Here is an 18,277-nt window from a genome sequence, read left to right as displayed (position 1 = left end):
TAGATCACAAAGAAAGGAGAAAAAAATTAAAATTCTTAGAGTCCAGGTCTTTGTGTAAACAGTGCTGTCTTAAGGATAATATTTCACTCATTCCAATATTGATTTAATTGTGATTTAGTACACTGTAAAAAACATTCCGTACAATGTACGGTAAAAAACCGGCAGCTGTGGTAAAACATACGGTAGCAACGTTTTAGTTTTTATGGCTTTAACTTAAATTTACAGTTAAATACCTTAATTTCATTAACTGATATAATGTTAATATACCAACCTATTGAAGTACTGAAATCTGTTTTGTAGCTTTGTAATAAACTGATGACCTCCAAATGCAGGAGGTGATGAGAAAGTCACATGATGAACCAAAGCCCATCACAAGCAGCTTTTAAATAATAACATATATAGAAGGTGCACAAACACTAAACACCATCACGGTAACACACATGAAACTGAAATAACGCAATAAACATTCATTTAACAACATTAGGTGTAACACACAACCCTAATATACAAAACTGATAAGAAAAAACTAAGAAGAAACATAGTTATTTCAACAAAAAAAACATAAAATTTGAAATGTAACGCAGGGAATTCTGGGAATGTCAATTGACGGTTATTCCCTGTAAATTATACAGTCTTTTTCCATATAATTACCGTAAAATTAATGTCCAATACATGTAATGTCCAATACAGTTTTTCACCGTATATAGTAGGGGAATTAACCGTTAACCATTTAACAGGTTTTTACTGTAGCACTTTTACAGTCTTTTACCGTTAAATTCACAGTCATTTTTTACAGTGTACATCACAATTACCACAGATACTTTTGCAAAGAGCAGAGAGTTTGAAAATAAATGTTTTTATTGAATGAATATGTCTTTTACCGTTAAATTCACGGTCATTTTTTACAGTGTACATCACAATTACCACAGATACTTTTGCAAAGAGCAGAGAGTTTGAAAATAAATGTTTTTATTGAATGAATAGTCTTTGTGTTATGCGGTATGCTTTTTGCCAATACTGACATACACTTACATTTATTCTTTCTTTATTTGCCCTTGTAGTCAAGTTCAGTGCCAATAAAAATATTCACACCCTTGAAATGTTTTTTGTTTTATTTTGTAATGACACTGAACCACAAAGGAATTCATTTGGCCCGTTTTGTAAGAATATTCTTTTGTTAGACAAACTCTTTACAAACTTGCGTTTGTAAAGCATTCGCCAAATGCATAAATGTCTATTGTTGTTTAATATCTGTCCTATTCAAAATAATAAAATGTTTCATATAACAGCAGGTCTTTAATTATTATTATGAATAGACAAATAAAAACACTCAAGTGTGGAAAAGATAATAGTTATAATTTTAATTTTTTTTTGAAGTACAGAAAGAAAGTACAAGACGTAATAAAATCCAATACTTTTTATAAGCACTGTATGTTCAAAGCCTAGCCAGGGTGGTTTTTCTGGAAAGCGTTCATGTGGAATATCATACAAATCATGGCGTTTCTCCCCTTAGAGTGACTGATTGCTTGTTTACAGACATTTGAACTGGACTGTCCTTCATTTAACAGTAAACATGAATCATTTAAATAAACGCTGCTGCAGTGTGCTATGAGCATTGGGATCCTCAGTGCCGGATAGCCACAGGCACATGCAGAGCTTGAGAGAAGTGGAGCTGGAATGATTTCCAATAGCGCACCTCATTGACACACTGCAGGCCTGCGGGCGACCATTTGAACAATATCAACATCAATATCAGCACTTGAGAAAAGGGTTTCATGGCCAATGCCTGCTGCCTTTTTCTGTAATGAGATTTTGTTCAAACGTTTAACTCATATTGCTACCTAAGGTCATATATATGCAATTTGTTTTTGTTTTTTTGTTGTTGTTTTTTAATTGAGGTTTGAGGTACAGTAGGAATTTATCTGGAGAGATTCATCATATTAGTCTAACCCTCATGTTGTGTTCCGGTCATTTTGACCTGAAGAGGATTTTCTTTGCCAAAATTATCCACAAATAAAGCACTCAAAAACCGAGGTGCATAAGTTATGATCAATGAGGCTTCACAATCAGTTCCGGAAAAAAGAAATATAAAACTTGTGCTAATTGATGACAGCAAGTTGACAAAAAGATTTACTGTCAATACAGAATAATAAGAGTTTTTTTCACTAGGAACACCAAATTAGGCTAAAGCAAGGATTGTTGGTGGGTGGAGTGAATGTACAGCGCTTTCTCCCACCTTCAATACCACGACTGAGGTGACACTAAACCCCCATAAATGGCTGCCCACTGCTCCGTGTGTGTGTGTGTGTGTGTGTGTGTGTGCGTGCGTGCGTGCGTGCGTGCGTGCGTGCGTGCGTGTGTGCACACACTTTGGATGCAGAGCACTAATTCCAAGTATGGGTCACCATACTTGGCCACATGTCACGACACTTTCACTTTCTGTAAACCACGGCTTCACGGGGCTTATTGCTTTTATAAAACAGTTATTCCATATACGTAGTACGGTTTCACAAAATAAAACAGAGCAAATCAAGTGTTATGATATTAATAAAAACAGTATTTTTCCACCAAACAATGTAGTTCCTCAGAAACAGTTGTGGTTGCAACAAAGGTGTATGTTTGTAGAGTAATTTACAACAGCTTCGAATGCGGCTCAACCAATCAGAATCAAGGAACGGAACTATATGTTTTATCCACCTTTTTCTTGCAGCAAAAATGGGCTAGAAATTTGTAAATTCTATGGGTCTAGATAGGCTTCCGGTCTCATCTGCCTATAGCGGCCAATGAACCGGAAGTCTCACCCATAAGCTTACTTCCGCTTTGAAGAAAAAGGTGGATAAAAAGTATTTTAAGCACAGCGCAAAGGCTAAATTAGTTTGGAATGATTCACTAATTAAGATCCTAAAGCTGTAGCTCATCTGGTGAGGCATGACGCTAGCAACACACAGGTCCTGAGTTCAATTCCCAAGGAACACACTTGCTGATTGATAACATTTATACCTTGAATGCACTTTGGATAAAAGCATCTGCCAATGTAAAAAAACTTTACTTTGACTTTAAAAGATGTTTTAGTACATAAAACATAGGTTGATTTAATTCTATCTATAATAAATGACAGTATATATGTGCAATATGTGCCTAATTTCTAAAAAGAAATCAGAACTTCAGTGATAGCGAACACACATCCAAAATTAAAAGTTTATCTTAAATGTCATACTTTTTGAGCTTTAATGACAATTAAATTCAGCTATACAAACAGTGCAAATGACTTACATTTCAGCTGTGATGGTGTTCGATTTGTGTTTCAAAAGAAAAAAATATACTGTACACAAGAATTTTTTTTGTTTTAGATGCTACGTGCTACATACTGTACACAAGACTTTAGGTACGGATAGCTATGAAAAGGAATGAGATCGCACTGGCTCTGCACATCAAAAGCTCTTAGGGTATTAGATATTACTGAAAAAAACAAAATAATAAAAACTTTGCAGTAGCCAATATGAGGCATCACAGGGATCAGCTCCAGTAATAGTGGGCTACAGGCCTAGTTTCTCTCTCCAAATAGCTATCAGTCAGAGGCATGAATAATGAATGGGATTTCTGCTGTCCTGAAACTCTCACACAATAGTGACCTTGACCAGATTTCATACGAAATGAAAAAGTCCACTCTCCTCCGGCAGGGTATATCCATTGCTCTCAGGGGTTTAGGACTGAGCTGTAACAAAGCTCATTTCACCAAGTTGGTTTTAAGCATAAAATGAGTATTTCACTGTAGAGGTTCATGATTTGAGAATTGCAGTGCGGTAGAGCTGGACAGCATCAAAATGTTGGGTGCTGTATGACACCAGCCTCTGCACCATGGTGTGAACTCTAAATCAATATCTTCCAATAATTTGTAATTAATCTCTTTTTTGTTGTTGTTGTTGATAATGCTTACTTATCTGCAATAACTTTACTGGCATTAAGTATTAGTGCACTTAAACATTTTTTTAATTGCACTGGAACAGTGGCATCTACAAACAAATAATGCTAGAGATAATGCTTTTCTCAGATGTAACACTATACTGATTTACATTTCATTTTATTAGTTAACATTAACTATAAACATGTTCCACAATGTTTGACAACTAACTAGAAAATGTCTAAATGTCGTCTTCATTTTGAACAATATACTGTATATCTATTGTTTCATATTTTGAAACCTAACACAATTCATCTTGTTTAGACTGAAAACCATGCGACATAAATATGCCAATTAGTTTGCTATTTAATGAATGTGCCACTTATTTTGGTATAAAACTACATTTTATATAGGTATGTTGTAATAACATTTAGAAATTGAAACTGTAGTTTGTATGTACAAATACTTTTTGGCATGCAATAAATATTTGAACAAAAATATGATATTTCATACTTGTAGAGCTGAAACTGAGACACAGACAAACAAGTGCTATTAAACATTATATTAGTACTGTTTCAGTTTTGGTTTGCACTGAGTGTCTATATACATTTTATTAGTTCATCTATTCCCTAGGGATCAAACCTTACCCATGATCATCTTGTTGTTACAACAGTTTGAACTAAAGTTCTGAGTAGCAGCACACTGTCGTCTAGGTCAGAAAACAAAAATATCCAAACCCTTTCTTGTGTTGGTGAAAAACAATACTAATCCAATCATGTGACAAGTAGAGCAACCACATAGAGAGCTCAGATACTACAGTAAAAAAATATGGAAGCTTGTTTCTGCAACATAATTAAAAAAAAAAGGCAATTGTGACTTTAACTTTGAATTGAAATATTTTGAACTGCAATAACTTTTTCTCTGAATTCTCCGAGTTTACATTTCACAATTAATTTTTTTCTTTATTTTTTTTTTAAAGACTATCTCACAATTCAGCCTGTTTTTCTAGCGATTGTGAGTTAATATCTCACAGTTCGGAGTATTGTTTTCTCAGAAATGTAAGTGCAATTCTGAGTTTATATCTCGCAATTCTGAATTGTGAGAAAAACAGTCCACATTGTGTGATATAAACTAACTGTGCAATATAAAAATGTCTGAATTGTAAGATAAAACTTTTGTTAATTCTGTTACCTTTTTAATTGTTTAATCCTGTGGCAGAGACAAGCTTCCATATTAAAATGGAAACTAAAACTATAAAAAAATTGATTAAAAGTTTAAATAACTTTTCAAAGTGAATAGCAACACGGGACATTCTACCAGAAATGTACATTATCTGTCCTTGACTTGTTACAGTGAATAAAAAGTATTACCTTCAGAAAAAATGTCTAAAACTGACTGATGGTTGATTTCTGTGAGTTGTCATTCATTAGGTTCTCAGATATTTTTTTAATTTTTCAAAACACTTTTGAAAATTACAAATCCTGTCCTTGTCCTCAGCCAAATTGGACCTACAGCTTTCATAGTTTTGTTATGCTAAAAACTGTTATTTAGAAAACAAACTCCATCAATAACAAGTTTAAGTTGTTATCATTCACATCAACTGATTAAAAACATGAAATTATACATAAATTCTACAAAAAAAATACTATTTTACAACAGTCCCCATGTTTTCGGTCAGTCCTGTCACGTTTACATAAAACTCAACATAAAATGTGTGTAATGCGCTTTTAAAGGTATGGCTCACAGGAAGTGACATCATCTGGCTGAGGTGAAGCGGACACTGATCAAGGGTGAGTTCTGTCATTGAATTGTAGGATTTTAAGCTTGTTTTTGTATGTTTTTTTTTTGAGGAGGACGAGCTAAAGGGTCAGGCCCTGTCACGGTAAAACATCCCAGAAAATAATGAAAATCTTTTAAATCCAAAACATGTCTAAAAAAGTTACTGAAATTCCTTGATTGCATGTTAACAGTCTTTATGCTAGCATGCTAGCAGGTTGAGTAATGGCAGTTTAAAATGGCCGACCGTCAGGCCCTGTCACATCCCTGTGTGACAGCCTGACAGTCCTGTGACACGGCCTTACAAATGAATGGCATTGTTTTTTTTATTAACTTTATTGCATATAATATGTATTTAATGCATGCCATAGTAAAACATTATTTGAATAAATAGACATTACACTGTAAATCTGAAGCTTTTTATGCTCATCGACAATTAAAAAAAAAAAATTGTATCCCTCTTTTACCTAGGCCTATGTAGCACTGCACGTTGTATATTAATTATATTTCAATACATATGAAGAGTTTATTTGCAAAAACAAATAAATCATGTTTTTTCATTGTGCATTTCAATTAATCTCAATCAAACTTTAGTTGGGTTATTTTGATTAGGTTAAAAAAGAACTACATTAAATAACATTAACATTAAATATGGTAATGAGGAAATACAGCATACAAATTAAGCAACCACATCAGCAGCACACAAAAGAAAATACGCTGCTGCTGCATTCATTATATCTTTTGTGAGCCTTTCACTGATTTTATCATCCTATTTTATAGTCTGACGTTATCACTGAGTGCTAATATGCACACCTACTGACTGCAAGCAGGAATATATATCTGTCAAACCAGTGCAATGAAAGGAAAGTTACAGCCCACGCTTGATTTACTCCAGGAAGTCACAAAAGAGAACAAAAACAAAAGAAAGAGGGAGGGGCAAAAATAAAAAACTTTACAGTATCACATTGTCAAGACACACACTGGAGAGCTACATAAGGCTCAGCTAAAAAACAACAACATATAAAGTGCCACAGTAGACAGTGTGAAGGGAGCAGACAGAAGGGGAAAAATAAGAAAAAAAAAAAAACTAACTTTGAGAATATAGACAGGAACATGGAAATGTAAAAAACAAAAAAACAAAACAAAACAAAAAAATGCTGCATTGCCTCAAAGCTGAATGTCAAATTTGTAAAACCCTGTCCCATTACTAACACAGCTTCCAGAAACTGCTGGGATTAATTACAAAAGGGACTCTCTTTGGTATATGAGACAGGGTGTGCGGAAGGGCAACAGTGATCAGTTCTTTCATTACCCACAGGATACGTCTGGATCTTTTCAAACAGATGAAAGTGCCAGACATAAAATCAGAAATGATAAAGGAAAATCTTGGTTGTTACTGCTGTATAACAGCCTTAGACTGACAACCATATACAATAAAGCAGCATCAATGCCACATTTAAAATGTCAGGTTTGACAATGTTAAATACATTTTTTATTTGTTTATTCCAAGACTATGTAAACTATGTATATTATGTATAGAATCTGCACGCATCTTAGAGTAAACAAACAGAGCAGTAACAAAGTCTCCAAGAATCTGGGATTCAGAAATGTGATTTAAACAAAACAGCAAAGAATATAAAAGTACGTTTTAGGATTTTTAACATTTTTAAACAAAGAAATCACAACAATAATAATTATTACTTTTTCAGATCAACTTTTCACTCAAATTGTAATGCCAATAATATAATTTATCAAGAAAAGTTCTGTGCTAAATATGAAAAATTTCACTTTTAGACATTTGGATTCTACAGTATATGTTATACTAAGTGTTGCTTTTGTTTATGTGTCATGTTCGCTACTGTGAGGGAGCGCGGAGCGAGGAACGAGGAGACGTGGAGTACATCAACAAGGAAACTTTAATAACATCAAGGGAACCAGGAAAACAGGAACCAGGAGTCTGACATTACTCCCCCCTCCCGGAAGGCCGTAACAATTCCACCAGGGAGGGGGGGAGCCCTGGAGGCTGGTGCAGGACTGGAACATGGGGAATACCTCCAGGGCAGATCAGGCAGTCCAGGGTGCCATGGAGGAGCAGGCAGACAAGGAAGCCATGACGGAGCAGGCAGACTAGGAAGCCATGGCAGAGCAGGCAGACTAGGAAGCCATGGCGGAGCAGGCAGTCCAGGAGGCCATGGTGGAACAGGGAGCTCAGGGAGCCTGGCCTCGGCACTCTGCCCGGTCTCCACGGATGGACCCCTACTACCCCCCACCAAAAAATCCTTAGAGGCCTAACTCGGGAACTGTGGCCCTCCCTGGGCTTGACATGGGGACTGAAGCCCTCCTTGGGCTAAACTCGGGGACTGAAACCCTCTCTGTGCCAAAGACGGGGACTGGGGCCCTCTCTGGGCGAAACTCGGGGACAGGAGCCCTCACTGGGCTAAACTCGGGGACAGGAGCCCTCACTGGGCTAAACTCGGGGGCTGGAACCCTCTCTGGGCTAAACTCGGGGTCTGGAGCCCTCACTGGGCTAAACTCAGGGGGCTGGAACCCTCTCTGGGCTAAACTCGGTGACAGGAGCCCTCACTGGGCTAAACTCGGGGACAGGAACCCTCCGTGGGCTAGACTCAGGAACAGGAGCCCTCCGTGGGCTATACTCAGGAACTGCAGCCCACTTTGGGCTGGATTCGGGGGCTGGAACCCACAATGGTGTGGGCTCTGGGGCTTGAGCCGACACTGTAGCAGGCTCTGGGGCTGGAGCCGACACTGGAGCGGGCTCTGGGGATGGAGCCGACACTGGAGCAAGCTCTGGGGCTGTAGCCGACACTGGAGCGAGTTCTGGGACTGGAGCCAACACTGGAGTGAGCTCTGGGGCTGGGATGAGGGTGGAAAACAGTCTTTTTCTCCTCATCCTCCTCCTTTGATTAGAGGACATAGGCGCGGCCAGCGGGCTGGAGAGAGCCACGGCCGGCGGGCTTGACTGAGGAACGGCCGGCGGGCTGGTTTTGGCTCGGGGCCGGACGCTCTCCAGACACCGGAGGATTCCTTCCCTCCAGCTTAGTCCCGTGGTGTCTGGGAGGTCCACGGGGCGATGGTAATTGGTCCTGTCCAAGAACAAAGAGTTGATGGTAGCGTCATCTAAAGCCGTCGCCGCGGCGAGCCTGCAGAACTTCCTGGCACACTCGACGAAGGGGAGATCTCTACAGGCTAGCGCCATCTCCATAATCGCGGAGGGAAAACACAAGAAAACAAAAGACTTTCAAAAACGGAAAAAAACTTGTGGAGAAGAGGCGCAGCTCACTTTATGTTTTGGTCCGGTATTCGGTCATGTTTGCTACTGTGAGAGAGCGCCTACATTTTTTGGAAGGTAATGGTACCTTTACTTGAGTATATTTTTTCAGTACTCTTTCCACCACTGATTATTATTTTTTAGCTTGGGTTAAACAAATAAATGTTGCTTGGTTGGAACAGCAGCTACGCTAATTATGTCTCTATTTGTTTCTCTGTTTTTGCCACGGGATGTAACTAGGATTTACACAAGCTTCAGTCTGGATCCAGAACACCTGAGAAGAGATGATGCAACCCCTCAGAGGACCTCAGATGGTGCCAACCCTGAAACAACATACAGAACTACCAAACTTTGCTATAAGTTTGATTGCATCATATAATAATTGCTGTTAATAGTGTTCATCGTCTGTTTGATTACGTCTTTAATTGATTTTTCCATACATTTCTGCCATATGTACATTAACTGACAGTCACCACTGATAAGCTACCACTAAATATTGTAGAAACTTAATTTTCTGTAAAGCTGCTTTGCAACGATTTGTATCGTAAAAAGTGCTATACAAATAAACTTGAATTGAATTGAATTGAATTGAATTGAACTGAACTTGGGAGCCCCAATCATCTCTGTCTTTAAGAGAAAACGCCAATGAAATTTGGCAAGAAATTTGGGCTGAGCCACTCCCCATGCTTACGGGTATAAATAGGCGACAAGTGAATCCACTCTTTTATGCTAAGGAGCCGAGAACTTGTCCCTGGCTGCCATGGAAAGCGCCACAACCTGAACCCCGTCACAACCCTATGTAGTGGTTCCATGGATCACAAATCTCACGGTTCGGATCACATTACGGTTTTTGACCCATGGATCGGATCATTTTTCGGATCAGCAAGAAAAGAAAAATATTTCAATTTAACTTGCTTTCCATGTATTACTTAAAGCGAAGTACTTCTTTGATACCACAGCAAATACTACTAGATTAACTAAGAAAGTTTAAACATGATTAAAGAGACAAGAGAACAGCCAGTAAAAATAAGAACAAATACACAAATTACAAGCATAGATAAATACAACAGAATATGTTACAAATAAGGTTGGTAGTATTCAAATACAGAAATTTAATAATTAGGGAAAATAACACTGCATAGTGTTCACTGTTTAAATTAAATATAGATTTTTATCACAGCTGTTTTGTGGTTTGATGCTCATTAATGACAACACCAGTATTTATACACCGCTGTCCCTTTAAGACCTGATGCACAGATCCGATATAATGATACACATGACATCCGATTTCTTTCTCAGATGTTTTCATTCACTTGAGACATAACTGACTGCATTTACCTGAATGATTGTCGAGATGGGTATTTTGTCATAATGTTATGTGTGTGTGTCTGTTCAGAGGATTCAGAAGAGGATTCAGTTCGGTGTTCGCGCTCCGTCTTAAATGTGTGTGCGCACTTCATGTGTGTGCGGTTGTGCACGTAGAGCACAGTGCATTAGTAACGAATCGAGTTCACTTTCGCCTTTTCTCTCTGGAATTGTTTAAAATTCGCTTGCTTGTGTAAATACGAACAAATGATAAACTTATATTCTATTATGGTTAAATTTTGCAATTAATCCGCGGCTCACATGCGTGCCGAACCGTGGGGCTTGGTCCATACGGATCATGGATCAACTACGGTCCGTTTAACCACTAACCCTATGGCATCACAAGTGTTGACAAGCAGCCACGTGTCAGACAAATGCCACGCAAAGGTTGTAACCTTCCCACCGCCCCAGCACAAATTCGCTACCCTTGGTACTCACAGGGACCATAGGGGAGTATAACGCTGCTGCTGATAGCCAAGCTACTGTTCCTTTCACCACTGGATAGTGGATGCCATTGCCTTGGTGTACCAATCCCAAGGCGAGCCATGCCCCCTGGGTGTGAGGGCTCACTCCACATGGAGTGTTGCCTGATCTAATGCGTTGTCACACGGCGCCTCTCTGACAGCCTTCCCTTTCTGCTGACCTCCATAGCAGACAAAGAGCTGCTTACAGCTTCTAAAGCTCCGGGTGCGGTCCACGTATATGCGCAGCGCTCTTACGGGACACATCAATGCCAAGGCTGGATCTGCCTCCTCCGAGGGCAGTGCTTGCAGGTTCACCACCTGATCACGAAAAGACGTGGTGGGAACCTTGGGCACGTATCCAGGCCGGGGTCTCAGGACAACGTGAGAGTAGGCCGGCCCGAACACAAGGCACACTTCGCTCACCGAAAATGCTTGGAGGTCCCCCCGGCCCTCTTGATGGAAGTGAGCATGGTCAAGAGCGCTGTCTTAGTAGACAGGAACTTAAGCTCAACTGATTCCAGAGGCTCAAAGGGACCCCTCTGAAGTCCAGCCAGGACGATAGAGAGGTCCCAGGAGGGCACCAGGGGTGGCCTAGGAGGATTTAACCTACTGGCACCCCTCAGGAACCTGATGATTAGATCGTGCTTTCCCAGGGACCGGCTGTCCACTGCATCGTGATGTGCTGCGATAGCAGCCACATACACTTTCAAGGTGGAGGGTGCGCTCCAACCTTTCTTGCAGGAAAGAAAGCACTACTCCAATCATGCATCTCCAGGGGTCTTCTCAGCGAGAAGAACACCAGTTTGTGAACAGACTCCACTTCAGTGCATAGGCTTGCCTCGTCGAGGGAGCTCTAGCCTGAGTGATGGTGTCCACCACTGCTTGTGGCAGACCACTCAAGTCCACTGCATCCCGTCCAGGAGCCACAAATGGAGGTTGTATAGATCTGGATGCGGGTGCCACATGGTGCTGAGCCCCTGAGAAAGGAGGTCCTTCCTCAGAGGGATGTGCCAGAGAGGGGCTGTCACAAGGAGCATGAGTTCTGGAAACCAGGTACGGTTGGGCCAGTACGGTGCAACCAGCAGGACCTCGTCCTTCCTGACCTTGCACAGTGTCTCTGCGAGCAGGCTCACTGGGGGAAACGCATACTTGTGTAGAGCCTGAGACCAGCTGTGTGCCAGCTATGCCGAGGGGGGCCTCGGTCAGGGAGCAATACAGCTTCAGCCGCATCTGACTCCAGAGGAGGAGATGGCGGGCAAGCTGTGACATGCAACTTGATCATAGTCCGCCCTGTCGGATGATGTATGAGACAGCCGTAGTGTTGTTCGTGCGGACCAACACGTGCTTGCCTAGCAGCAGTGGCCAGAACTGCCGCAAGGCCAGATGCACAGCCAACAGCTCTAGGCAGTTGATGTGCCAAATTAGTCGGGGCCCTGTCCAGAGCCCAGAGGCTGCCTGCCCATTGCATGTAGTGCCCCAGCCCGTACTGGAGGCATCTGTCGTGACGACAACATGCCGGGACACTTGTTCTAAGGGCACCCCGACCCGTAGTAAAGCAAGGTCCGACCAGGGGCTGAAAGAGCGGCGACACAACGGTGTGATGGTTGTGAGCTGCGTCCCGTGACGAAAAACCAATCACCCAGCCGCGAGGGCTCGGGACTGGGTGGTCGGTTGACCTTCAGCCCGATGCTCACGGCTACCCGGGCAAGCATGACAGTCAACTCCGGGTCCGATTCGGCGGCAGCCACTACACCCGAGGGGGGCAGCCCTGCCGAACCTTCATCCTCGGAGGACGATAGCCCATCCCCCGATGCTGTGATCGACAGCTGATCTTCCGGGGGCACACCGAATGAAATGCTGGCAGCCCCTCGAGGCGGACCAGTGAATTCACTTGGGAACGTGAATGGGACCTTCGCTGCGTGAGGAGTAAGAGGTCCTTGGGGACTCTTACTGTAACCCTCAGATCTCCCAGAGCACCAGTCGGCGGTCCTCTGTTCGAGCCAGAGAGACCGGGACAGGTAGCAGCAGAGGGTGCCACTTTTTTTACAAAAGAGAGGCGAGATCGCAGCGAAGCCATGCTCATACGCCCACAACAGGCACATGAGTCATCCACGAACGCAGCTTCAGCGCGTTGGATCCCCAGACAATGAACTGATGTCCGTCCCCAGAAGACAGGTAACGACTACAACCAAGAGGACACGGATGGACCGGCATCTTTAGAAATACGCGAGCCGTCTGTGATTTTCTCTTTTTGGAAATTTGCTCTTTCAGTTGAAGTGCCCAGGGAAATCCCTGCAGACAGGGACACGGCTTTTCGCACCGTAACGCCAACAAGAACAGTTCCAGAGATGAAATGGGCTTTGTGGAGATTCAGCACGTTCATCCACTCGGCTACGAAGCAAAAATCTGCACCTGTCACCTATTTATACCCGTATGCACTGGGAGTGGCTCAGGTATGCAAAATCCACTAGCCAAATTTCATTGGCGTTTTCTCTTAAAGTCAGAGATGATTGGCGTTCCCAAGTGAATCCCCTAATGTCGTCACGACATAACTCATAGTGACCAACAGATAGGGAACATTGTGGAACATGATGATAGTTAATATGATGATTACTCTGTGAGGCCTTTATAGATCCACAAAGAATGACCTTGTGGATGTACAGCATGAAAACCAATTGGTTAAAATAATCGAAAAAGTGCTCAGAAAAGTTAGTTCTGAGAAAAGTTCTAGCATCGATTTTTTTGAAGAAGAGACTTGGTTTGATATCTTATAGCTAAAGGAATATATTGATATTTTGTAGCTAATGCAATGAAATGAAGCCTCAACCATGCTAAAATACAGTGTATTGTACAGCATATATCAAAGCAATAAGCCCCGTGAAGCTGTGGTTTACAGTGAATTTATAACAGGAGTGTTGTTAGGCATGACACAGAGCCTAAAAACCCCTTAGCTGTTATAAAACTTCATGGTTTCATAAAATAAAACAAAGCTAATAAAATCTTATAATATAAAAAAAAATTATTCTTCCACCAAAAAATGTTGTTCCTCAGAAACAGTTGTACTTGCAACAAAGTGGTGCAGAAACAAAGACAGTGTGGAAAAGACTTGGATGTTTATTTTTATAGATCAATATTTGCCTATTTTTATAAATCAATATTTATATTGTACAATTGTTGAAGATCAGCAATCAGACATGTTTGCGCTCGTCTTTGCTGAAAGAGGAGTTTCTGATTCTGTACAGGTTAGCTTTATTCGCACATGCCAGAGGCAAGGATGCTGCTCCAGCATCTTCTTTCGTTGTAGTTGGAGTGCCAGTGAGATTGCAGGGGCGATTCACATTTATGCCCCGTCACTGACATGATTGCTCTCGCCGCTAGGCCGGCATCAGAGAGTTTTTGTACAGTCGTGCTTTGCAAGCAGTGGCTGATGTAGATCGTCTCAGTGCCAGCTGCTTTACAAATCCGTGGCAACACAGAGCCAAGAAAGCTCATCCCCATGGCCTCTCTAGTATACCTTACGTTGGGAGACACTATAACAAAAATATTGCTTGCAATGGATAACAGAAAGGGGAGCATAATATGCAGCAAAATAAAAATTTTAACTATCTAAAGTTAAATTAAGTTACCATTCATCCTTTGTGTATTTTGTCCGCTTTGGATGGAGATAGAAGGCCAGTGGATTGGGTGGCAGCAACGACATGTGTTTCTCCAGCTAAGCGACTTCGAACATGGCTCAACCAATCAGAATCAAGGACCAGAACTAACCGTTTTATACAATGTACAATATGTGTATAAGGATCAAATACAACCTGAACTAACTGCTGTGCCAAGAATGACTATGCTTCTTTTTTTGTTGTTTTTTTTTGCGGTACGGTGGTACCATTGATTGTGTAGTGGAGGCCTGGCAGTGAACCTCTCGCTGTGAGCTTTTAGCTGCGTTTTGTAAGTAGCCTACTGTGTTTGTACTTCCAATTGACTGACTTCAGAAATGCACATCCCTCATACTTCATTAGCTCTAATCACTACAAATATTTCATCTGCAATTCTTCATCAGCTTCCAGTAGATTAGTGTGGTAAAAGGTGAGTCAACAATTATGTAAAGCAGCTACAGAAAGTCTTCAATGGTGCATGCAAACTAATATAAAACTGCACAGGTCTTTAGTTCTGACAATATCACATCAAAGGCTCTAAAAGGCACCAAGAAAAGCATATTGACATATTTTACCAACATCACACACATTAATTTCTTCTTTTGTCACATACAGATGCTGTACATGTCAACACCTGTTTCAATAAAAACAGAACACTTTTAATTCACTCTCCTTTTCCATGTTCCATTAGCTTTCACTTGATTTCTTACCTTAGATCTTTAAAACAAATTAGAGTATGCCTGCACAAAAAATACTGACCCACACAATTCCTGACATTTGGCTGCAGATACAAATAATTAAACCATTTAGTGAACCACAGTTTTAAATTCATTTTAAAACTGTTAGTGATTTGGCCTAATGGTTAAAGATTCAATCTCATCTGACCCTGTACAAAGGGAAATCTATACACTATCACCATGTGCCCTTCAGCAAGTCACTTAACCTCTCATTGTTCATGTAATAACTGTACTGTGAGTTGTTTGGGATAAAAGTGTCAGCCGAATGACAAATTTTAAATAATTTTTATCCTGAGATTCACTTCCTGAGCTAATGTAAACATCTGAAAAACTATTGATTAAGCAAACGAAAGATGATTCCAATAGTGTAACTGAATGGTATACAGAAAGGCTTTCATTGGGAGGAACGAGGCCATGAATCCTTGGAGGTTTGCTTGAAATGTTCTCCTGGAGAGATCAGTCCAGTGAAAGCTGTGTATTGATTGATGTCTTCATTGAGACACTGAGGTCAGAGTAAATAGAAGTCAGTCTTTAAGTGATGACCCACTATCTATCTACAGTATCTATCTATCTATCTATCCGTCCATAAATAAACTTGGATAAATATGTTTAAAATTAATGTGATCAAAAGATATAGACTTAAGAGAGTGTGTCTTATTTAAAAGATTAATTGGAAATAAATGTGAATCCCATTATTCATTATTTAATAAGTGAGATCTCTGTCCATATTTAATTTGAACACTAATTATAAAATTTGTGTTTTATTGATTTTGAGAGTGCTTTTCTGAACAACTGTGTGATACATGTAGGATATTATCTCATGGAAATCACTCATTCACAACATCACCATGGTAACCACTAGGGGTGTAACGATTCAGTTGTTTTCTCGATGCATCGATTACAAACCCTGACGATGCATATGCATCGATCTTGAAACATGGATTTTGAATCGTGAATCGTCGATTTCGGACAGTAATCGGTTTAAAACGCTAAGAATCGTGAATCGTGAATCGCGATTTCTATAGCGATTCAATGCTTTCAAAATATATACACATTAAATTACTACAAGCACAAATTAATGGAGACCTTGAACAGTGTTCGTACCTTCGCATCTCTCCTTCACGCACTCCACTATTTACCGCCTGTGACTGTCACAGGATTGCGCTTGTCCTGGTTTTCTCCAAACATACCGCTTAGAATCAGACAGCATCATTAAACTAGCATCTAACAATGGACAAAAGTGTGTTTTTCTGTAACCTATGGTTCTCTAACCATAAATGCTGCTGTGTAATTTGCCCCCTGACTAAGCATTTAAAGAATTTAGGGGAAGCATTTAAATAATCCTGTGAATGCACTTAAAGAATGCAGGATTGAATCGTTAATCTAATCGAATCGAATTTAATTGTGAATCGAATCGAATTGCATCATTCTGAATTTGCAAAAATAGTTCTTGAATCGAATCGAAAACCTATGAATCGGTTCGCTGTCTACCCAAAGATTCACAGCCCTAGTAACCACCATTAATGCATTTCATTGTAATGAAATAATTAGATGTAGATTTAAACTGATCTGTGTCTCTCTGCATAATGTTTAGGGTGAATCCCAATTCACATACTATTCATTCTGTATAGTATGCAAGACTAGGATTACTGCATCCCAAACCGATGCAAGGTTTTTTTTGTAAAACACAGTTCCCTTTCATGGGAACTTCGAACTGCGTCCTCTAGGGGTCGCTATGGGGAACGCCTCGTCGTGACTCGTATCTGAAGCATACATTGAAAAAACACCAACTCGTTGGCCGGCGACAGCCATGACGTCACTACCGGTGCGACTACAGTATAAATCGGTGCCGGGAGCTACACATCGTTCTCTTCTTCGTCTTCATTGACTGTTCTGTTTGAAGCGTGCATTTTCAAGGAAAAAGTAAGAGCTATCTATTAATATTATGGCGAGCACTAGTAGAGCATTTAGAAGGTGTGTGCATCCGTGTCAGCGCTATTTGACACCAGATGACACACACGATCTATGTGTTGTTTGTTTGGGCGAGGAGCACTGCAGTGTCTCGTTCCCTACTCAGGGAACCATGGTTACATAAGTAACCCGAGACGTTTTGCAGTTTGTAACCCTGCATGTCTGTTAGGGTTATGTTTAGTTTTGTTCTGTTTTCATTGTGTTTTCAGTGTATCTGTTCCCCTGTGACCTAGTTTTACTTTGGCCCCTAATTGTCATTTCGTTCACCTGCGTTTCATTAATTAACTCATTAGTTCTTTTGTTTGCTCCCCTACAAATACTCTCAGTTTTCCCTTAGTCCGAGTCCGTTCTCGTTTATGAAATGTTGGTGTACTTGCCTGTCTCCTGGATTTGTTTATTAAAATACCTTTTGTTTATTTCCTTCGTCCTTGTGCGTGTGTCCTTCACCAACCCGTAACAATGTCATTGAGTCCCTACTTTTAGTGTGCAGTTTAAGTATGAGAACTGGGATTCAGCCATAATCATTAGACAAACCAAAGGTAACTAGTAAACATATCCGTCAACTATACTGAAAAAAACAAGTGAAATGTACTACAATTGACTTTTCTTTTGCAGGTTTTTGGACTTGTTTTCACATGGAATTAAAAAAATATAAATTTTTCATTAAAGAAAATTTAGTAAATAAGTACATACCTTTCTGACTTTCTAATTTTGTATAAGGCATGTGTTTAAACTAATCCCAATTTTAGAAATACATTTGTAGATTGTCCATGCACAATCATTACCGAAGCAACAAAAGCCATAAACATCCTACAACCAAACCATAAGCTCTACTCTTCAGCACAATGTTAACTACAAAAACTACAACAGAACCTCTTTTAAATGTCCAACATAACTGAATATAAGTCCAGCAGGACTTTGCCTTTGCTTAGTTATACAATTCAATGTAACAAAAAGGATTCATCCAGTCCCAACACAAATTAATTAAGTGAACTTCAATTTTACATTGTAGCTCTGCAACACACATCTAACAGTCAACTAAAACACACACATTTTCTGGCTCTGTAACACACACACACACACACACAGTTTTTTTTCACCCACTGTGAACAAGTGCAGCCAAGTCC

This window comes from Sinocyclocheilus grahami, unplaced genomic scaffold (assembly GCF_001515645.1).
Source record: "Sinocyclocheilus grahami isolate Dianchi unplaced genomic scaffold, SAMN03320097.WGS_v1.1 scaffold1506.1, whole genome shotgun sequence".
Classification (NCBI taxonomy): Eukaryota; Metazoa; Chordata; class Actinopteri; order Cypriniformes; family Cyprinidae; genus Sinocyclocheilus; species Sinocyclocheilus grahami.
The sequence above is the reverse complement of the archived record's forward strand: the minus strand, read 5'-3'. Positions refer to the sequence as shown.